Source organism: Dermacentor silvarum, chromosome 7, assembly GCF_013339745.2.
Source record: "Dermacentor silvarum isolate Dsil-2018 chromosome 7, BIME_Dsil_1.4, whole genome shotgun sequence".
Classification (NCBI taxonomy): Eukaryota; Metazoa; Arthropoda; class Arachnida; order Ixodida; family Ixodidae; genus Dermacentor; species Dermacentor silvarum.
The window spans coordinates 35948974-35969909 of NC_051160.1; the positions used below are offsets into that span (position 1 = coordinate 35948974).

Here is a 20936-nt window from a genome sequence, read left to right on the forward strand (position 1 = left end):
CTCAGCATAATGTGCTGCGATAATACGCAGGTATGTTTATTTAGGTATGGTTATGTGATATATTTGCAGGTCTGCCTGTAGAGAATAACTAAAAGTCTGCTACACGTTTGCACACATTAGGCCATGACATATTCTGTCATCCTATGAACCGATACGTGCTCCCTGGTACCACTGTATGAGTCAAAGACCGTTTTATATAACCCGGTGTTCGGAGGCTTTAATTATTAGCAACGCGAGCAAGGTTATGTACGCAGGGCTGAATAAATTCCATTTCTTTGATGTAAGGTGACATTGAGACGTAGGTTCGCAGGTGATTTAACGACAACACAATAACATCAATGAGAACAATGGTCGTCGTCAGTGAAACAGAATGTAAGGACTGACGGAGAGACAAAAGAAACCCCGTATCCAAACCCTGCCTGCTGACACAGTAAAATAGGTTGGAACGCATATAGCCCGCACTATCAAGTCTTGACCGAAAGCTTACCGTCATTGTCCAACAACAAATTATAGAATGACTGAGTTCTACTGGTACTTACCAACCATGCAGAAATGTCAAGGTTGAAAAAGAAGGTTAAGAAAAAGCTGAAGACCATGCGACAAGCTGTGGAATGAGAAATTGCTGCAGATGCAGCGCACTTAACCCTTTACCTGGCAAGATAAGAAAGACTTGACCTTGAATGATTTGATTGATTTATTTCTTCTTTACTTTGGTCAAATACTTACGAAGTGAAATATTAAACGCTGTCTCTAAAAACTAAGCGAGGTACAGTGGGTCAAAATTATTGTTGATCAGGGGCTTACAGGTAAATGTATGTTCCAAAAATGGTCTCTGGCTCTTGCTTTGGCAAGGTTAATGTGTGTTCTTAAGATCTACCTTTATGAAGTTACAGAAATAAGAGCTTGCTTAAAACCGAAAAAAAATCGATTTGGCGAGAGTATGCCTTGCATTGATTTAAGCAATCTTCACTCTCTTTACATTTTACGATGGAATTTCCTGACAATGGTACACCCGGTTTTTATATTTAGCACTGTATTCAAATTGTGATGACCACGCTTACTGGTTTGATAAGCCGCGTACTCAGAAAGCTTATTTACCCTTTCACTGATCACACTAACCTAGAGGAACAGGGCATTGGTTCTTCATGCCTCAAGGAAGCCCTAAGTCAGGTCGACAAACTGTCCGTTATAGGTTCGACCTCGAGGTTTCGCGTGCCAGAGCCTCGGGATTCCTTTCGAGTGTGCTAGTCGACGTAGATTCAAAGCTTCTTAAGAAGCTTGAGGCGTCATCCAACGTGTCGCCACGCCAAAGGTCGAACAAGTACGTCGGGATTCCGTACATTGAAAAAATGTCGCATAAGCTTAAAATTAAGGATTGGCCAAAAACACTGCGTAAATTTCACCTTCACTACCTCTACCAGGATTTCTCAGTTGTGTGCGCCCTTGGTCACTGCCAAACGAAGAAAATGGCGCGGGAAAAGAAACATACGAAGCCCTTTGCCCCCTATGCCACTGAAGAGTACCACTAAGTTGCGAAAAAGTTTACATTGGGCAAACGTGCAAATGTCTTAATGATAGGTTAAGGGAGCACCCGACATCTTTAAAAGCCCAGAGTAACGAAGCATCCCTGTCTGCGCGTTGTAGGCAATGTGGCTGCTCAGCCCTTGTGCAAGAAGCTGAGGTGATAAGCCGAGCAAAACGCAGGCTTGAAAGGGAAATTCTTGAGGCCGGTAGGATAAACTCTAACCCAAATATAGGTATCAGTGCGCCATGCGTGCATCTCACAGATAAGGAATAAAGGTACCATTCTTGTGGCTGAAAGAACTTTGAGCCGCTCCTTTCAACGCGATAGCGTTAAGGGCCCCGTGTCGCAGGAAATCCGGCGTCGGTCTCAGCATGTGGCGTCCGCGTCCAAGAAAATCATGCCGAATCACCCCGACCACCGAGGCCCTCCGGGTGGCGCAGAGGCGCTGGTGAAATAATCGAATTTCTCAAAGTTAAATGCGTCAGAACAATTCTAAAGTACGACCTAACCACTACCTACAGGCATGATAACATCGCATTGTAATTTGAGTATACGAGAAAACGTAATTCTGTTACGGCGGAAATTCGAAGAGAAACCGCTATTCTCACATTTCTACCATTGATACAGTGGCGCGCCCCAGTCGGTGGTCCTTGCAAAAACGACATCCAGGTGGCTCGCGCCTACTCGGCAGAGGCGCCCCGAGGCGAAGGTGCTGAAAAACGAAAGCATCAGTTGCTGGGAAGCCTGACAAACAGTCAGGGATCTTTGAATGCTATCGCGTTCCACTCCTAAAGTCGAAGCTTAGGCGTCTTCCAAAGTTTTACATTCAGTCTTGGAAGTCTCTCATTTGGGCTTGCGCGCGCCGATGGGGTTGCGACTCGTGCCGGCGTGGTGATTTTCTCGCGACAGCGTTAACGGCCCCATGTCGCAGAAAATCTGGTGTTGGTGTCGGCGTCGGGGTCGACGTCGGCGGCGTTGTCAGTTAGTGAAAAATTACCCGGAACCACGCAACCGTGAACTACGCAGGCCGTCCGCGTGGCGCATAGGCCTTACTGAACTAGTTGAATTTCTCAAAGTAAAATGCATCAGAAAAGTTGTAAAGTACGACTTACACACAGCCAACAGGCATGATATCGTCGGACTGTAATTTAAATATACGAGAAAACATAATGCTGTTATGTGGAAAATCAAACAAGCCTCTTTTCCAGCTGCCGTTTGAGGTCTGTATAGAGGGTGGCCCCGCCCCGCATGGTTCCTTGCAACACCATCCAAATGGCGCTCGTCTACGCACTTCCACGGCAGCGATGGTGCTAACCGTGCAGGAAAAAAAGAACCAGAAAGCTCGCCTTCGTGCGTAGCCGATTGCCTCCAGCGTTCCCAGGTAAACTTCAGTTACATAAGGTGCAGTTGCCCGGAAGCGCGAGATGCAGTCAGGGATCATTTAATGCTATCGTGTTCCATTCCTAAAGGCGAAGCTTAAGCATCCCCCAAGTTCTCGATGGCGGAATGTATCTGGTTTCGCAAACTCTTGTATCACGTGACAGTCCATCTTGTTTTGAGGAAGAACAAGCGCGTTGGGTTTCATGGTGGAAGTTTTCTGAAATAAACTCAGTTGCAAGTGAGCGTCTTCCACTGTATGATCTCTATTACCCCCTTTGCAAGATGTTAAACTAACTAGCCCAATAAATAACTCTCCTGGACTATGGAGGTTTATTATGTACGACTGAATTACAGGCAATGCTCTCTTTCACTACGGCATGAGTCAGGAGATTGAAGCTGAGTATGGTATAATACTTCATTTGTTCTTTCGCTTACAACTTTGTTGATGACGGCCGACTGCATTATCCTCAAGTCGGCTTTCTGTTGGCAGCGAGACAAGCTCAGCTGCTTTGCTGCTTGTTAATTGGTTGTGCTTCTAAGTTGTGTTCTACGAGCATCGAGGCACTGAGCATATATTTCGAACGCCACAACTCGCAATTATTTAGTGGGCAAAGGTGCCAACGGGCCCCTCGCAAAGAACGTCTTGCGCTTGACAAGCTCGCAGCAGCTGTGAGAGCTTCCTGCAATGAATGAGTTCGTAGAGAGCATAGTAATAAATTAGTCGCATTTAACACCTTCTTTGTCCCTTCCTACTCGCTTCTACTGGATTGTTTGCTCCCCCCCCCCCCCCCCCCACTTCAACTAACATTGCCCAGCAACGTATTGTTTTGCATGAGTTCAGCGCTGTAGGTTTCGCTGAAGTCCTTGACGCTCGCGACAACCCTGTCACTTTTTCTTTGCTTCTCTATGCAGGACAACACGCGGGGACTATTGGGTAAAATTATTGAGTCATCCTCGCACTTCAGCGCTTTTCACTGAATTAAAATATAATACATTTCGCCACCCAAAGGTAGTGTCCCCATCTGGTAAAATAAGAGTGGGGATCCACTGTGCTTCCGTTATGAGCCCCGAAGGTTGGCCGCGATGTCATGTTCTTACTGAAAAAAATGAATCACCGCCTAGCCTGTCGAACACGGCGAATATAACGTGGGTGCAGTGGTGCAGCTTACAGTGCAGTTCACTTTAAAAAAGAAAGAGGGCGTTATAGCATGAGACTGCCTCAGCAAGAAACTGGGGGTAAATTTGTTTTTACAAGCGGCATTACAAAGTATTTTGTTGCCCTAGTTAGACGTACGGTCCTTTGTACCCGAAACATAGCACGTCGTTAGCCAGAGAGCCTGCCGTGTTCCTTTAAGGCAAGTTGGGCAAAATTATAGCAGTACCCGCTGGCAAACAACGGTATCATTTTGGTACAGCGAGAGAACGGAGGCTACATCACAGAGAACAGGTAACTTTCATGTAAATGTGCTAAAATAAGATATGGAACGGTTTTGTTAGGATGAATGCACAACAAATTATTTCCCTAGAAAATGCAATAGGGTTGTCATTAGCACCATCGTGACGACAGTGTCTAAGCGAGGGAAAAATTAAGTCATGCCACAAAAGTAGGTCTCCTCGAAGAGAATGAGGAAACTGCTCACTGATATTATGGCGGCCCACGAGTTCTAATAGGATATAATTATATCCTATTAGAACTCGTGGTTATTAGTTACAGAACGGGTGCATCTTAAGATGCACCCGTTCTTTAACTCTAATGGTCCAACGGTTATCCACCCTTGGTATTACATGGCCTGCGCAGCTCCATTTCTTTCTCCTAATGTCAATTAGAGTATCGGATATCACCGTTTGCTCTCTGATCCACACTTCTCTTTCCCTATCTGTCGCAGGGTAGCGCAGTCGAGGAAGGCAGAAAACTAGGCGGGGTGATGAATTTAGGAATTTTTCAGGTGTAAATTGGAATCAGCTAGCGCAATACCGGGGTAATTGGAGATCGCGATCGAACTTCAATGGACATAAAACTGGACTGATGATGATTACAATGATGATAATATGTACAGTTGCTTTTGAGTCAGATGCACGTGGCACTGCGTCTGAGATAATTTGTAGACACTGGGCTCTGGTCACTAACACTTTCTTCCTTTGGTGAGCAAGAAACGTTGGCTATCCTTGAAAAACCTGTAAGGAGTTGTGCAGCACTTGGTGCCAGTGCTGCATAGCGGCTGCCTTGCTTTGCCTGATACGTTGAAAAATACCTAGTTGGCGCCGCGGTGTGCTCGTGTATTGGTAAAGCGCCTGTCTTACACATGCATAGGCTGAATGAATTGCCACAGTTGGAAATCAAAACATGATACGTTTGCAGGGCGTGCGTATTATGTCTACCATCTCGATTGATGGTAGTTAGCTCATTAACATTTGTTGGGTCTCACACATGTGCTCTTGGGACAAAGGAACGACAACACAGTAGTGCAAACAATCAAAAGGGCATTTATTGCACCTTTCATAAACTAATGCACGCTATCCGAATTACAACCAATAGAACATTCACACGGGCGCGCGACAAATCAAGGAAGTCCGACTCACCGCGACCCGATAACGAGCGAATACGTTCGCGCCATGCTATGACACCATCGCCTAGTCGTTCACGTGTACAGTCACGCGAACGGTGGCGCGCTCGAACGATCCGTGTTCGTCCATACCGGTGTCCTGCTCTAAGCCTCGCGCGACGGTCGCGCGAAGCGGGCCGGCGCACGCGCGAAGCGTTCGTGCGTCTTGGCCGCCGATCCCAACCCAAAAAGAGAGCGCCTCCGACCTTTTTCTCCCAAGTGACCCCGCCGTTCGGTGGCGTTAGCATCGCGACACTAGCACCATCTCTCGCAACGCGCCTCAACCACCGCCAGGCTTAGCCACGCAGAGAAGCCGGACTACAGGAGACATGCGGGGAAAACAACATCAGGGGACGCGTGAGAGTCGCGCATCCCCACACATTGTAGAGGATGCAGCTCTTTTAAAAAAACTGTTAGGTGCTTCCTAAACAAGAAATGAAAATTGTCCGCCATGTTATTTTAACACGAAAGTGTTTTATGCCGGGGTCCACCAAGACTTCACTGACGTATTTCCGTCACGGAAATACGTCATACGGAAATACGGAATGACGTTCTTACAATGTACACGAACATAATACAAAGAAAGAAACCAGAAGAAAAAGTTCCACAAACATGCAAAATTTGGAAATCGAACCCACGACCTCTCGGTCCGCGACGACAGATCGCCGAGCGTTTAACCCAATGCGCCACAAACGCATTTGCAGAGAGCTACACAGACGCGCCTTATATATCTAACACTCCTCCGTGTACCCGCGCTCTTGCTCGGGGCGGTGCCGCCGCCTACGAGCAGAAAAGAGAAGTACTGCATTATGACACTAACGCGCACCGACAGTGAACGCTTCGGTGGTCTCAGCACTACGACGCCTCGATGCCAGCATTCGAAGGGACGCTGGCATCAAGAAGCACTACCAACGCCACCTAGGTGGCGTTCACCGTACTCAGCACAGCGGAGCGTGGCCTCCGCAATTAGCTCTGAAAATGTTTCTGAAGTTGATCGCGGAGGCGGCAATTACGACGCGCTGTACGCGCTGATTTGACTCGGTGACGATTCAGTTACGTGCTTTGTCTTGCGCGTTGTATTAGTGTGTCAGTTACGTGCTTCGTCTTTCGCGTTGTGCTAGCGTGTGCAGCGTAGTGCAGCTTCCATATGCACGACGGTTGCTCATGGTCATCGACGTTGGTAGTCGTGATGAAGGAGACGTGCCACCAGGCGTCAGCGTGGGTGCATCAACGCCTAAGGGCGCTTTAGCCACAAAACACCAATAGACATTATATATCAATGTGCAATAAACATTACACTACTTCTGTGAAGACACGTTTCACTTTCGTGTTCTATACCGATTCCTATATAAGAGGGATCAACCACATTTTTTTATTTACTTTCTTGAACATGAATTTCTACATACTTGTGACAGTGACCAAGTTTGTGATATCCATTTACAAAAAAAAAAAAAAAAAACACGCAGAAACTACTCAGGGAGTTGCCTAAGAATGTGTAAGCATTGTACCACTTGCTCATCTCCACGCAGCCCGGTGTCATTATCACTGTTATCACACTTGATCCGGCCAGTACAAACGACAGCGCTGCGGCGGCATGAAGTGGTGCGCAAGCAAAGTACTGCAGGCGGTGGCGTCAGGTGCGCCGATGACGTTCCGATAACCAAAAGCTGTTATCACTCTTTAGCACCTGTTCTGTCCTTGTCGAACCATTATGAACTGTGATCAAAGGACTCCGGCAGTGGCACTGACCGATCAAGCGTACTCTGGCACGGCCGCGCGGAGCGTATCTTGAAACCAATCCGCGAAGCGGACGGAGAGTGCCGACTGCTGATAGCTCCACGCGCCGTGTTTTCGCTACTCCGCGGGCCCATATCTTGTAAGCGATCATTTTACGGGGCGGACGGACGGACGGACGCACGGACAGTTTTCTCGTTGGGTAAGCATAGAAACACCTACGCGTTTTAAATATAGAGTACGTGCACCTTTTCATTTGCATGTCTATTGTCGACTCCATTAGATATTCAGTTACGGTTTTATCTTTTCATATGATAATTTGAGACAGCTAACAAAGATTGAGCTAATGCAGTAAGCGAAGCTTTGTCTTTCAAGCATTTCTAATTTGTTCAAGCCACAGCGATATGATGAATGCGCTAAGTACCTATCTAATGTATAACTTAGAAGAATTAACTGACTGGGCCTAATCAATCCTATGATATGTAATCTTCAGATCTTGTCTAATACCTACTACACTTTTTTACTCTTAATAGTACCTTGATAACGTGTCGTTGACTGAGTTTATATATGAGGCTATGTACAAGCAAGCAGCTGAGTTTGTTTTAGATGCAAGCTTTACTATTATTTATTATTATAGAGAACGTAGCGATCAAATTTTATTTTTTCATGTTCTTGCTGGTGTTCGCGCTTTGTCTTTCCATAAAGCGTGCCTAAGCCGTAGTTACTGCCATATCCTACACTGGCGTGTTGTTCCATTACCAAATTTCGATATATTAGAGGACTTACACTGTCTAGAGCGAATTTAATTTTTTTTATCAATTGAAAATTTCCTTGAGCGTGAACAGGTTGCTTTTATTTGCGCCCTTTTACTTCTTGTTTCTTCTGGTCCGGTGGCTGCGGCGCTTTTTCTTTGCATTGTTGACATTTCCATGGTACTCGTGTATCTGTAGTTGAGAGAATGGAAAAGTTAGTATGCCAGCGCATTCAAAAAACAGAAACTACAAGTGACGTTGCATGTCTTAATAATAACGAGCATTACGTTGTTATCACCTCCGCCTCTTCCGGAGTAATAGTGGAAGGCAATGGAATAAACACGTTTTCGGCGTACTATATCTCAGATACTCCTGTCATTGCAATTATATTGGAAGAGTACGAAAACAAATACAAAGATACTGAGAAGGTGTGTCAACATCAACAGATGTTGGATTCTTTGAAATAAAGAAATTGAAGCGGCGCTCAAGCAGAAACAATACGAGACATGGAACTTTCTTTGCAGCTCTGACTGCTCGACCCTTTTGCCGTAGTGGTCCTTACCTGAGGTATAGGACTGCTGAAAAATAATCCCTGAATGATGATGATGATATATGTTGTTTTGTGGCGCAAGGGCCAGCTATGGCCAAAGAGCGCCAAGACGTGGTGTACTGAGTGAGCAATGGTATGATCAGTGACAGTGGATAGGTGTAGGGTGGCTGTAAAGGGGCCTAAAATCCTGCGCACTAAAGGTGCGTAAAAGACAAAATACTAAGATCATGACAATGACGTGATAGAGGCGCAATGAATATAATATAGTATAAAAAAGTTGCAAGGGATACAAGGCACTACTGCCTCACAGGGACCCTTAGAAGCAAGGGCCTGGAGGAGAGTGCATTTCAAATATGCTGTCGCAGCGGCGTCCTCTGAAAGAGGATGCCACTACGAATCTCTCGGGCGAAAAACTTGCAAAATGTCGAGGTCGTTTAAAAAGGCTAAAACTGAATCGTGCGGAAATATCGGGTCATCATGTAAAAACATAGCTGGGTGAAGGGGTATATTCTCTTTATAGGCTTGAACAAAGTGCTTTTTTCTTTCAGGTTCTATTAATGGACACTGTACTAGGATGTGAAGTACAGTAAGTGCTTCCCCGCATCTAGTACAGGTTGGTGGTTCGCCTCCAGACAGCAGGTAATTATGCGTGCTGTAAGTGTGTCCTATTCTGAGCCTACAGAATAGGACATCATTTCTTCTAGATTTCGTGGTTGATGGCCAGTTTCCTAAATGGGGCTTAATTAAATGGAGCTTGTTATGAGTCTGGCCGTCCCACAAACTCTGCCAATGGACCCGAAGTCTCTTGCGTAGATATGGCTTCATATCATGAACAGTGACGGGCATAGATGTGTTGCCAGCTTTTGCCTCGATGGATGTGGCAAGCTGGTCTGCCAGTACATTTCCCTCGATGTCTCGGTGTCCTGGCACCCAGCACACCACAACATGCTGCCCAGACGCATAAATACTACATATGAATGAATAAAGCGATACTATTACGGGATTTTTGTGCCTTTTAAGAGATTTTAAAGCTTTTACTACGCTCAGCGAGTCTGTGTAAATGATTGCTTTGCGTATTTTAGAGTCCTTAATATGTTTAAGAGCCGACAGTATTGCATAAGCCTCTGCTGTAAAAATGCTCGTTTGTGGGTGCAGGGCGTCGGCATCTGAAAATGATGGGCCAACCGCTGCATAAGAGACGCCAGCATGAGACTTTGATGCATCGGTGTAAAATTCCGGACAGGAGTATTTATGCTGCAGTTCGAGGAAATGCATTCGAATGTGTGCAACCGGGGCGTGCTTCGTAACATGTAAAAATGACAAATCACAGTCGACAATCTGCCACTGCCACGGTGAGACCTGTATAGTGGGTGTCATTAGACGATGTTCAAAGAGTGGGACATCCATTTCCTCAGCCAGACTTCTCACACGCAACGAGAAGGGCTTTCTTACTGCAGGTCGGTTATGAAAGAGGTGGGAGCTGGACAAATCATTTACGGTGGAATATGAGGGATGTTCACTGTTTGCATTCACTCTAAGAAAATACATGAAAGCTGTGTAGGTCCTCTGCAAGTGGAGGGACCACTCATTGGATTCCACGTAAAGGCTTTCCACAGGGCTTGTCCTAAAGGCACCTGTAGACAATCGAATACCTAGATGGTGGATGGGGTCCAGCATCTTCAACGCGGTTGGGGTGGCTGACTGATAAATTATGGTCCCGTAGTCTAGGCGTGTTCGTATGAGGCTTTTATACAAATTTAACAGACACTTTCTGTCACTACCCCATGTAGTGCGTGACAACACTTTTAAAATATTCATTGTTTTCATGCATTTGTTTTTTAGATGTTTTAGGTGTGGTATGAATGTTAGCTTTGTGTCAAGAATTATGCCTAAGAATTTGTGTTCCGTTTTTACAGGTAGACTCTGTCCTTGCAGGTCAATGTCGGGGTCAGGGTACAGTCCTCTCTTTCGAGAAAAAAGGACGCAGGTGCTCTTTTGTGGATTTAGGCAGAACCCATTCTCGTCTGCCCATTTAGCCACCCTGTTGAGACCAAGCTGAACCTGCCGCTCACAGATTGCAAGGTTGCATGATTTAAATCCAATCTGTACATCATCGACGTACGTTGAATAAAACATGTTGCGTGGGATGTATAGGCGCAAGGAATTCATTTTTATAATGAAGAGAGTGCAACTGAGCACCCCACCCTGTGGGACTCCAGTTTCCTGCACAAAAGGTCGTGATAAAGCGCTGCCAACCCGAACACGGAATGTGCGATTCAGCAGGTAACTTTCAATGACATTTAACATATTACCACGTATACCAAAGTGGGAAAGGTCTCTCAATATACCAAACCGCCATGTGGTGTCGTAGGCCTTTTCCATGTCTAGGAACACAGATAAAAAGAATTGTTTGTGAACAAAAGCTTCACGTATCTGTGCCTCAATACGTATCAGATGGTCAGTGGTGGATCGACCTTCGCGAAAACCGCACTGGTATGGGTCAAGGAGCTTGTTTGATTCTAGGAAATGTATCAGACGGCGGTTTATCATCTTCTCGAAGACCTTGCAGAGGCAGCTTGTTAGAGCTATGGGCCTGTAACTCGATACGGACGATGGATCCTTGCCCTGCTTCAGGATGGGGATCACTATGGCCTCTTTCCAGGCAGAGGGGATCTCGCCGGAGGTCCATATAGAATTATAGAGACAGAGAAGGGTTTTCTTCGTTTCAGAGGGTAGGTTTTTCAACATGTCATATAGTATACGGTCAGGGCCTGGGGCAGATTGCTTGCAACAGGTGAGTGATGCATGCAGCTCTGCTAGGGAGAAAGGTAGGTTATATGGCTCGTTCCCAGTGCTCTTTCGGTCTATTTTTTGTTTTTCTATAGCTGTTTTATATCTTATAAATGCTGGTGAATAGTGTGAGGAACTGGACACATGTTGAAAATGTGCACCCAGATGGTTCGCTTGGTCCTCAAGGCTGTCTCCCTGCGTGTGTACCAGGGGAGGTGGATGTGTTTGTCGTCCTCTTACTCTATTGACCCTGCTCCAAACCTTGGCCTCATCCGTGTACGAGTTGATACTTGATAAAAATGTTTTCCAGCTGTCTCTCCTGGCTTGTCTGCGTGTTCTCCTACCTTGGGACTTGATTTTCTTGAAATTTACAAGGTTTTCAGCAGTAGGATAATCGCGAAGCTGCCTCCATGCTTTGTTCTGCTGCCTACGTGCATTCCGGCATTGTTCATTCCACCACGGAACACGACGTTTGCTAGAAAGTCCACTTGTTTGGGGAATACACTTAGAGGCTGCATCAATTATGAATTTAGTAAAATACTCGACGGCACCATCAATTCCGAGCGATGAAATGTCAGCCCACGAGAATTTACTGGTAAGAGTTTGGAATTTATCCCAGACCGCTGCATCAACCTTCCACCGGGGGGCATGTGGTGGTGACTCATATTGTCTTGTTGCTCTCAGCAGTACTGGGAAATGGTCGCTCCCGTAAGGGTTTTTTATAACTTCCCATTCAAGTTCTGAAAATAGAGACGGGGAAGCTATGCTAAGATCAATAGAAGAAAAGGTTCTATTTGCGATACAGTAAAATGTAGGTTCCTTCTTATTCAGGAGACACGCACCAGAGGAAAAAAGAAATTGTTCAACAAGACGGCCTCGCGCATCGATACGAGAGTCGCCCCACAGACTGCTGTGTGCATTGAAATCGCCAAGAACAAGATAAGGTTCTGGCAATTCGTCTATAAAGGACTGAAATTCATGTTTGTGTAAGTGGTAATGTGGGGGTATGTAAAGCGAGCAAATGGTGATGAGTTTGTTCAGAAGGACAAGTCGAACTGCCACTGCTTCAAGAGGCGTTTGTAGCTGCAGACGTTGACATGCTATGCTTTTGTGAATTACAATGGCAACACCGCCTGATGATGCGAGAGCATCATCGCGATCTTTACGAAACGTAACATACTGTCGGAGAAAATTTGTATGTTTCGATTTTAAGTGCGTTTCCTGTACACACAGCACTTTTGGATTGTGTTGGTAAAGAAGTTCTTGGACATCGTCGAGGTTCCTAATAAGGCCTCTGACGTTCCATTGAATGATTTGTGTATCCATAATGAAAGTAAATTGGTGCTGTGTGGACAAAAAGGAAGTGTTGCCTTAGATTACAGAGCCGTTTGCGGCCCTGTAATTTTGGTTTTGTCTTTTCTAGAGCGGTCCAAAGAATTTGGCCGCTCTTTAGGTGCTGGTTGCACCACCTTGCTTGGGGTAGTGTCCATAGCCTCTTGTGAAGCGCTGGACACTCGCTCTAACGAGCGATGTGTACGTCGTGTAGCCTTCGCCTCGAGGGACGAAGGCTGTGGCCTCACCAGCCCGGAGGCCGATGGAACCTCCTTAGCCTCTGAGCTGCGATGGCTGCTGCCAGCGCTAGTAGAGGCCTCTGGTGTGGCCGATTTCGAGGGAGGCAGGGCAGCCTCAGCTGCTCCCACCATGGGGGCGGGTGGAAGTCGCCTCAATACGCTGCGCGTGCCTTGGGCGACCGCCGGGGTCCGTCGTGGTGCTGCCCCCTGTTGCACCACTTCGGCAAAAGAAGTTTTCATCGAAAATGCAGGTGAAAGACGCTGTCGTGCTTCCCGGAAACTGATATTTTCTTTGACTTTGATAGTAATGATCTCCTTTTCTTTCTTCCAGGCTACGCAAGATCTGGAATATGCAGGGTGGCTGCCATCGCAGTTCGCGCAATGGGCCTCAGCAGTACAGTCATCAGCAGAGTGATCTTTTGTAGCACATTTCGCACAAGTTAGTCGTCCTCGGCAGCTTTGAGAGGCATGACCAAACCTCTGACACTTGTAGCAGCGTCGTGGATTTGGGATGTAGGGTCTAACACGCAGTTTGAGGTAGCCTGTTTCGATTGCATCCGGGAGTGTGCTAGAGCCAAAAGTAAGTACTATGTGTTTGGTTGGTAGTTCTTTGTTATCGCGCCTGATTTTTATGCGTTGTACATTTATAACATTTTCTTCTTTCCATCCATTCAGGAGTTCTTCATCAGTCAAATCCATGAGGTCGTCGTCTGAAACCACACCCTTGACGGTGTTCATTGTTCGGTGTGGACTAACAGATATGGTTTTATCGCCAAATGCCACCAGGTTTGTTAGTTTCTCGCACTGCATCTTGTCTTTTACTTCAATGAGAAGGTCCCCAGTTGCCATCTTGGTGGCTTTGTAGCCACTTCCAATTACCTCCGTGAGACATTTTGACACCAAGAAGGGTGAAATGTTTGTTGCTTTTTTATCAGTGCTTTCACAGTGAATCACATGATACTTTGGGAATGTGTCTCGTTTCTTCAAAAAGAATTCAAAGGTTGCATCGGTGCGCCCCCTTTTTGGGGGACGATCAGGTGAGAAGGGTTTCGAGGGTCCCATGGAATGAGTTGTTTGTTCGGTATCAATGCCAGTCACCCACCACCGAGCCCAACGAGGGGACACGGCAGAGATTGTTATGAAGCAAGCACTGCCATGCCAACTGTACATTGTTACTATAACCGCATATGTTATAATCAAGGTAGATCATAACACACAAGGTTAACCCTTGCTGCCAGGAATGTTGGAAGTAAATGGAAGAGAGAAGAAGACAGGAAAGATTGAAGGTGAGAGGGATAGGCGAAGATTGGAGAGAGAGAGACAGGAAAAGGCAACTACCGTTTTCCCCCGGGTGGGTCAGTCCGGGGGTGCCGTCTACGTGAAGCGGAGGCCAAAGAGGTGTGTTGCCTCCACCGAGGGGCCATAAAGGTCCAAGCACTCAGCATTGGCTCAACCCCCAGGATCCCCTTTTCCCCGGACACGGCTAAGCCACGCTGGTTAAGCGTGGGAGGGTCCGACCCCCATGTGCTCGGGTCCGTGGTGTCGCAACCCACAAATAATCCCTGAATATCGGTACAGATATAGCAGACATTTTCTTGCAATAGTCTACTCGTGATTAAGGCGTTGATAGTGGACGAAAGTCAGGTAATTGCTCATTAGATAAAAAACTTGGTAACTGAAAAGGTGACCTCGTAGCACCTCATGCTGCAATAATGAGCACCACGTGATGACCAGATTGCAGCAGATTGTAAATTTTCTGCACTGTTTCTCACACACTTGCGCAAATAAAGGCCTGCCACCTGGGTTCACGTGCGTTGTTCGAGCTACGGGACCAGATTTTGTTATCACCTTTCCTAATGACATTGACGTAAACGGCTTTGAGATAAAAATGTATTAAATAAATTTTAAAATGATACAAAAAAGTCGCAGTTTAGCCCGAAAGCATCAATTGCGATAGCAAATTAGTAGAGAGTTATACGGAGTACGGATTGTTCTTTTATCGGCTGTATAAACTTGGACAGCTTCGCTTGGACTTGGACCGCAGACAACCAGTGTGAAAACACTGGCGTGAGCAAGCGCGGTCGCAGCAGCGAACGAAGGTTCGTGCGGTCGGTCGCTTCAACGGAAACTGAGCGCCCAATGTACAGCGCATACAAAGGTAGCAGCCATGTGCTAATCGCTTTCAAGATACGGAGCGCACGACCGCCCGCAGCCGCGCAAAGTACAGGTGCGCAGTTGCTCGCGGTGCAGAAGCAGCACCCCCTCTCTCCCGCGCTGCCTTCCCGCTTTCCTCCTTTTGAGTGCAAAATTTAGTCTCCAGTTCTCTTTGCTCCCGATCGCAAGTTACGCAGTTGGTGCCACAGCACAGCGTCGCCCCTCCCTCGCATCCCCGCACGGCCTTTCGCACGGCGGAAGAAGTCGCCTTTGCTCTCCGCCTTGTGCTCGCTCTCCGTGAAAGCGCGCATCCTTCGCGCGCTTCCACTCGCACATACAGCATATGGCGCCCGGCGACGATTTTATTGTCCTCGGACTTTATACGGAACCTCACGACGACGGCGAAGACTACGGCATAAATGCGTGTGGAGTGTTCATATAATGGCTATCGCAATAATACGCTAATATATACAAAAGAAAGCAACAAATTCTAGTGACTTAGCATTTGTAACATCGATTTCGAGGACTCTAAAAAATTACAAGCAACAAAACATTTTAAGTCATCAGCGAGTCTTGCTTTTATTAATTCGGCCCTTCACGGCAAACTGATTTATCTCAAATGGTAATAGAGATTGAGAGTCCACTTAAGTTGTTTGAACTTAGAATTGAAGAGGCCCGAAGTGCTAACTGGTGTACACTATCAGAGTGAGATGTATGTTTCGTTAGGTAATCAGTTATCGTCTCGCCAGTGTGCTTCGCTAGACGACTTATTCACCGAAATTATGAGACAACCGAGAATATGGAATGGAAGATAAAGTTTGGGCCGAATTGGGCACGGGTCACATGTCGAATTAGTGTTCCGCTTAAAATACAACAGATTTTACATAAGGTAAGGAATTAAAATGTTAACAGCCCCGTCATTATCAGCGAGAATCGGCTTGCATGTTAGCTTACTTCGCACTCTCTCTTTTACAATGTGTCATAATCATTTTTAGGTAAGAGTGCACGAGCAGTTGGAGTATGCCCTATCAATATTGAGACTAGAATTCATCAGGCATTTTAAATGCATTAAAATTTGTAAATGCTTCTGAGACTTCTCTCAGACCTACATGACTATCAATGGTTGTTACAGATGATGTCTTATTGAACATTTGAGGGCTGGTTAGTTAAGATATTGCCAAAGGTCAACAACTTTCACTTTTATGTGTCTGTGATGTAAATGTATATGCTGGAGCTATTGTGCATCATCATCATCATCAGACTATTTTTATGTCAACTGCAGGACGAAGGCCTCTCCCTGCGATCTCCAATTACCCCTGTCTTGCGCTAGCTGATTCCAACTTGGGCCTGCATATTTCCTAATTTCATCACCCCACCTAGTTTTTTTGCAGTCCTCGACTGCGCTTCCCTTCTCTTGGTATCCATTCTGTAACTCGAATGGTCCACCGGTTATCCATCCTACGCATTACATGGCCTGCCCAGCTCCATTTTTTTTCTCCTAATGTCAACTAGAATATCGGCTATCCCCATTTGCTCTCTGATCAATACCGTTCTCTTCCTGTCTCTTAACATTAGGCCTAACATTTTTCGTTACATCGCTCTTTCTGCAGTCCTTAACTTGTTCTCGAGCTTCCGTGTTAACTTCCGAGTCTCTGTCCCATATGTTATCACCGGTAGAAAGCAATGATTGTACACTTTTCAACGACAGTGGTAAGCTCCCAGTCAGGATTTGGCAATGCCAACCGTATGCAGTCCACTACATTTTTATTCTTCTGTAAATTTCCGTCTCAAGAGCAGGGTCCTCTGGGAGTAATTGACCTAGATAAACGTACTCCTTTACAGACTCTAGAGGCTGACTGGCGATCCATAATTCTTTTTCCCTTGCCAGGCTATCGAGCATTCTTTTTGTCTTTTTAATATTAAACTTCATCCCCACTCTTACACTTTCTTGGTTAAGGTCCTCAATTATTTGTTGTAATTTGTCGCTATTGTCGGTGAACAGGACAATGTCACCTGCAAAGCGAAGGTGCTGATATATCCGCCTTTGATCCTCACTACTGAGCTTTCTCAATCTAAGGGCTTGAATACTTCTAAGAATGAGTGCATTGGAGAGATTGTGCATCCTTGCCTGACGCCTTTCTTGTTAGGTAACTTTCTACTTTTCTTGTAGAGAACCAATATAACTATCGAAATCTTTGTAGATATTTCCCAAGATATTCACGTATGCATCCTGTACACCTTGATTACGCAGTGCCTCTATTGTACAACCTTTGTCCGTAATGTTCCGAGACTGATTCCATTAAAAAAATGCGTTTAACGTTGAAATGATTTGTGCAGCACCCCTTCAAAATAGTCTCCCTTGCAGTCTATACACAGCTTCCAACGTTTCTTGAGGTCTTGGAAACAGTCGGGAAACGCTTCTTTTGGCAGGGCTGTCAGCTCCTTTGTCGTGGCTTCTAGAATGGCCTCCACGATCCCCATCCAGCGACCTTTTAGGGCTCTCTTCACACGAGCAAACAGGAAAAAATCGAATGGGAAGAGGCCAGGCGAGTATTGCGGATGGGGAAGTACATTAATGCTGTGCATGGCGAGACGAGAAATTTTGTCACGCTGAGAGCCGTATGCGGCCTTGGGTTATCGTGGAGAAGGCTCCATTGTCCAGTTGCCCATATGTCCGGGCAACGGCGTCGCAGTGCATTGCGCATGGGTTGGGGCACGTGGATATAAAACTCCTGATTCAGTGTCTGCCCTTGTGGGTCGAACTCGTGGTCTATGACACCTCTGGAACCGAAAAAAAACCATCAGCGTCATCTTCTGTTTGGTCTTCTGTCGCCGCACCTTTCTCGACGCCGTAGATATTGTGGACCGTCATTCGGCGCTCTGCCTCTTTGTTTGACGATCGTATTGACCATGTTTCGTCTTCAGCAATGATGCTGTAGACGAATGCAGCATCCATCTCTGCCTCGGAGAGCAAATCAGTGCTCACTGATGCCTGCGTATCCTTCTGGTCCTGGGTGAGGGAGTGCAGTGCAAGTCTTGCATTCAGCTTTCGTTTCCCCCAAGTTCTCACGCAAAATTTGGTGGAATGTTGTATTACTAATGTCGAGAGCATCCGATAGCATGCGGACTGTAATGGTGCGGTCTTGCTGTATGATCTCCCTGATCCGAGCCACGTTGTTTTCATTCCGTGAGGTTGCAGGGCGCCCCTGCCTTGAGTCGTGTTCCACCGACGTGCTCCCCAAAACGAACCTCTTGTGCCACTCAAAAACTCGCGCCCGCGATAACGTCTGGATGCCGTAACCGGCCCTACGGAGCTCATACGTCTGTGTGGCTGTGTTTTCAAGCTTCACACAGAATTTTGTGTTTACACGCTGTTCAAGGTGGACGTCCATCTGTCCACATTCACTCACAGCACAATGCGCAGACGACTAGCGCCAACGTATATTTCTCCTTGTAGTGCCCTCTAGCGGCTGACACAGCAATTGACATAGATAGCTCAGGTTATCCCGAAAAGATGGCGCTGCACACACGCACCAACATTTGTTTTGGAGAATCATTTCTAGAGAAGAAAATAAATCAGTCTCGAAACATTACGGACAAAGGCTGTACATATAGTCTCGTTATTTACATTTGAAATTCACACACACCGCTAGCGAGCTGTGTGTAATCAGAAGTATATGTCATGCAAGATTACCACTATTATACTGGAAGACAACGAACGTCACAGAGAGCAGAAACAGGCGATTCAGGAAATTGGTCATTACATCGAAAAACTCCGTTGTCAATACCAAGAACTATCTGCGATTTCGCAAATGCCGTAATATTCGGTACTTACAGCTGCACCTCTCCATGCAGACCCTGTAAGATATAAATCCGTTTGCATTTTTTCCACACCACCAGTCCTTGAAGTGATAGCAGTTGTTCTTGTTCTGGTCAAAATACCAATAAGTCTTAAAGCCAAGACAGTAGGCTGATATCGGCTTGTGGCTGCAGACAAGTTTTGGATCCTTTAGTTCTGTAAATCAAATACATGCAGTAGGGACATTAGCGCAAAGTCCCGCTATTTGCAAAAATGAGTCATCCGAATAAATCATAACCATGTGGTATCAGAATAAACTTGCAAATTACAGCGCACAAACTTTATAGTGGTGGTCCACATCACAAAACACATAGTTCGACTAGCTATAGCTGGTCGGCCAACTGGAGCTAGTCTGCTGGCGCGGTCTCGGATGCCAGGACGTTGTTTCTCGTATTGCCTCCAGCTCAGAAGACGTCGCCACCTAAAAGGTCGGTGACCCTCCGCTTCAATAATCTTGAATGGCCAAGTGACATTGTCGGGGCGGATAGCCTTGATGTCAATGACCTGGTAAGCATGTATCCGTGTGTCATTAAGCGAAGGAGCTGGACTCCACCCTCTACGCTGCGAAACAATATCGTTTACAATGATGGAACTCCTCGCTCTTTGTCGCCAGTGGGTCTCTCTAACACTAAGTCAATTTCGCCTTTACCCAGCAGTCCTAGAGTGTCGCCTAGCAATATCAAGGTGGTGTTTGCTACATGTAAGGCGACACATGCGTTTATCATATATTTTCTCTTTGCTAACAAATCTTTCTCTTTGCGCGAAACATTGTTTATTGGCTAAGTAAAAAATATTGTATTTCAAATTCAGGCGCAACATTGTGAATTTCGTATATTTCGCAGCAACCGTAGCAGCGGTTGCTGCTTACGGCGCGGGCCTCACCTTCTGAGTGATCTGCGACGTGGGCAAAGTGCGGGCCCGCGCGGGCCTCACCTTCAAAGCGATCTGCGATGTGGCCAAAGCACGCCCAGTGCCGGTAGCTTCGTATGCGCTTTGTTTTCGACGTTTAGTTCGCGTTGAAGTGAGAGACAGCACAAAGGTCAATTCGCTCGTTGCTGCGGCCGCGCTTCCCCACTCCAGCGTTTTGACACGTGTTTCCGCGCTCACCGAGCGAGATGTGTTCATATTTACCTGTGCGCGCGTGACATCGTGTTTGTCAATTTAGTCAGTAAGCGAATGTTTGTAAGTTTATATGGCTGATAAATCTAACATCCTTACTTGGTATAGCTGTCTACTAATTTGCAATCGCAATGGATGCTTCGCATTCCGGGTGAAACTGCTACTTTTTTGTTAATTCCTACAATTGTTTTATTCGCGTGGATTATATTCAGCAATATTATTGGTTAAACAGAATACATGAATGGGCAGTTAGATTAGGCGCACAGTAAATCGCTATGTCCAAGTGGCTATTAAAATATTGGCTAAATAACTACCTCTAATATGCTTTAATTTTCGACGCGACTTGCAATTCCGTAACTGAATTATAGGAACAACGAGGTCTTGCTGGCAGGACAAATCCCTCCGAATATTGCCACTTCTAAGATATTTAGCCCCGACATGTGCTAGCAATGCATTGCAATTACGATCGTACAAAACAACTTTATGTGTGATTTTTGGACACATTTAGATGGAAGGCCAATGTATTTCGTACCACACTTTGAAGCCGAATATATTGAAAATTCTGCTGGTGTTTCGATTTCCGCGAAGCAAACATAACTTCACTACAGCCCGGCTTCTATTTCAAACTGCTTGTGGTGCCCATTCTTCTCCTTTCTCCCTGTGTTTTCGGGCTGCCTTCACTTCAATCATGTAAGTTCAATTTGTGCCATAAAACGAATTATTAGGATTTTATTGAAACTTTTTCATAAAACAAATAGAAAATGAATTTCTTACGCGGGCCTGTATCCCGTTTCAGAAATTACTGAAAAGACGTAACAGCGCTATTTTGTCCCGGGTCACATTTAATTCATTCGTTCGAATGCGAAAATGCAGGGGTAAAAATTCATGGATGGGCTTTG

At 45.9% G+C, this 20936-nt stretch overlaps 1 long non-coding RNA gene across 1 annotated transcript; it reads right to left on the reverse strand.

Annotated features, from left to right (window-relative positions):
* Positions 1-7851: 7851 nt before the first annotated feature.
* Positions 7852-19068, reverse strand: LOC119459457 (uncharacterized). The gene is made up of 2 exons (XR_005193614.2): positions 18895-19068; positions 7852-8186 (listed from the first exon to the last, which is right to left on the reverse strand). It is a non-coding gene; the product is annotated as an uncharacterized LOC119459457 (long non-coding RNA).
* Between the last annotated feature and the right edge of the window lie 1868 nt (positions 19069-20936).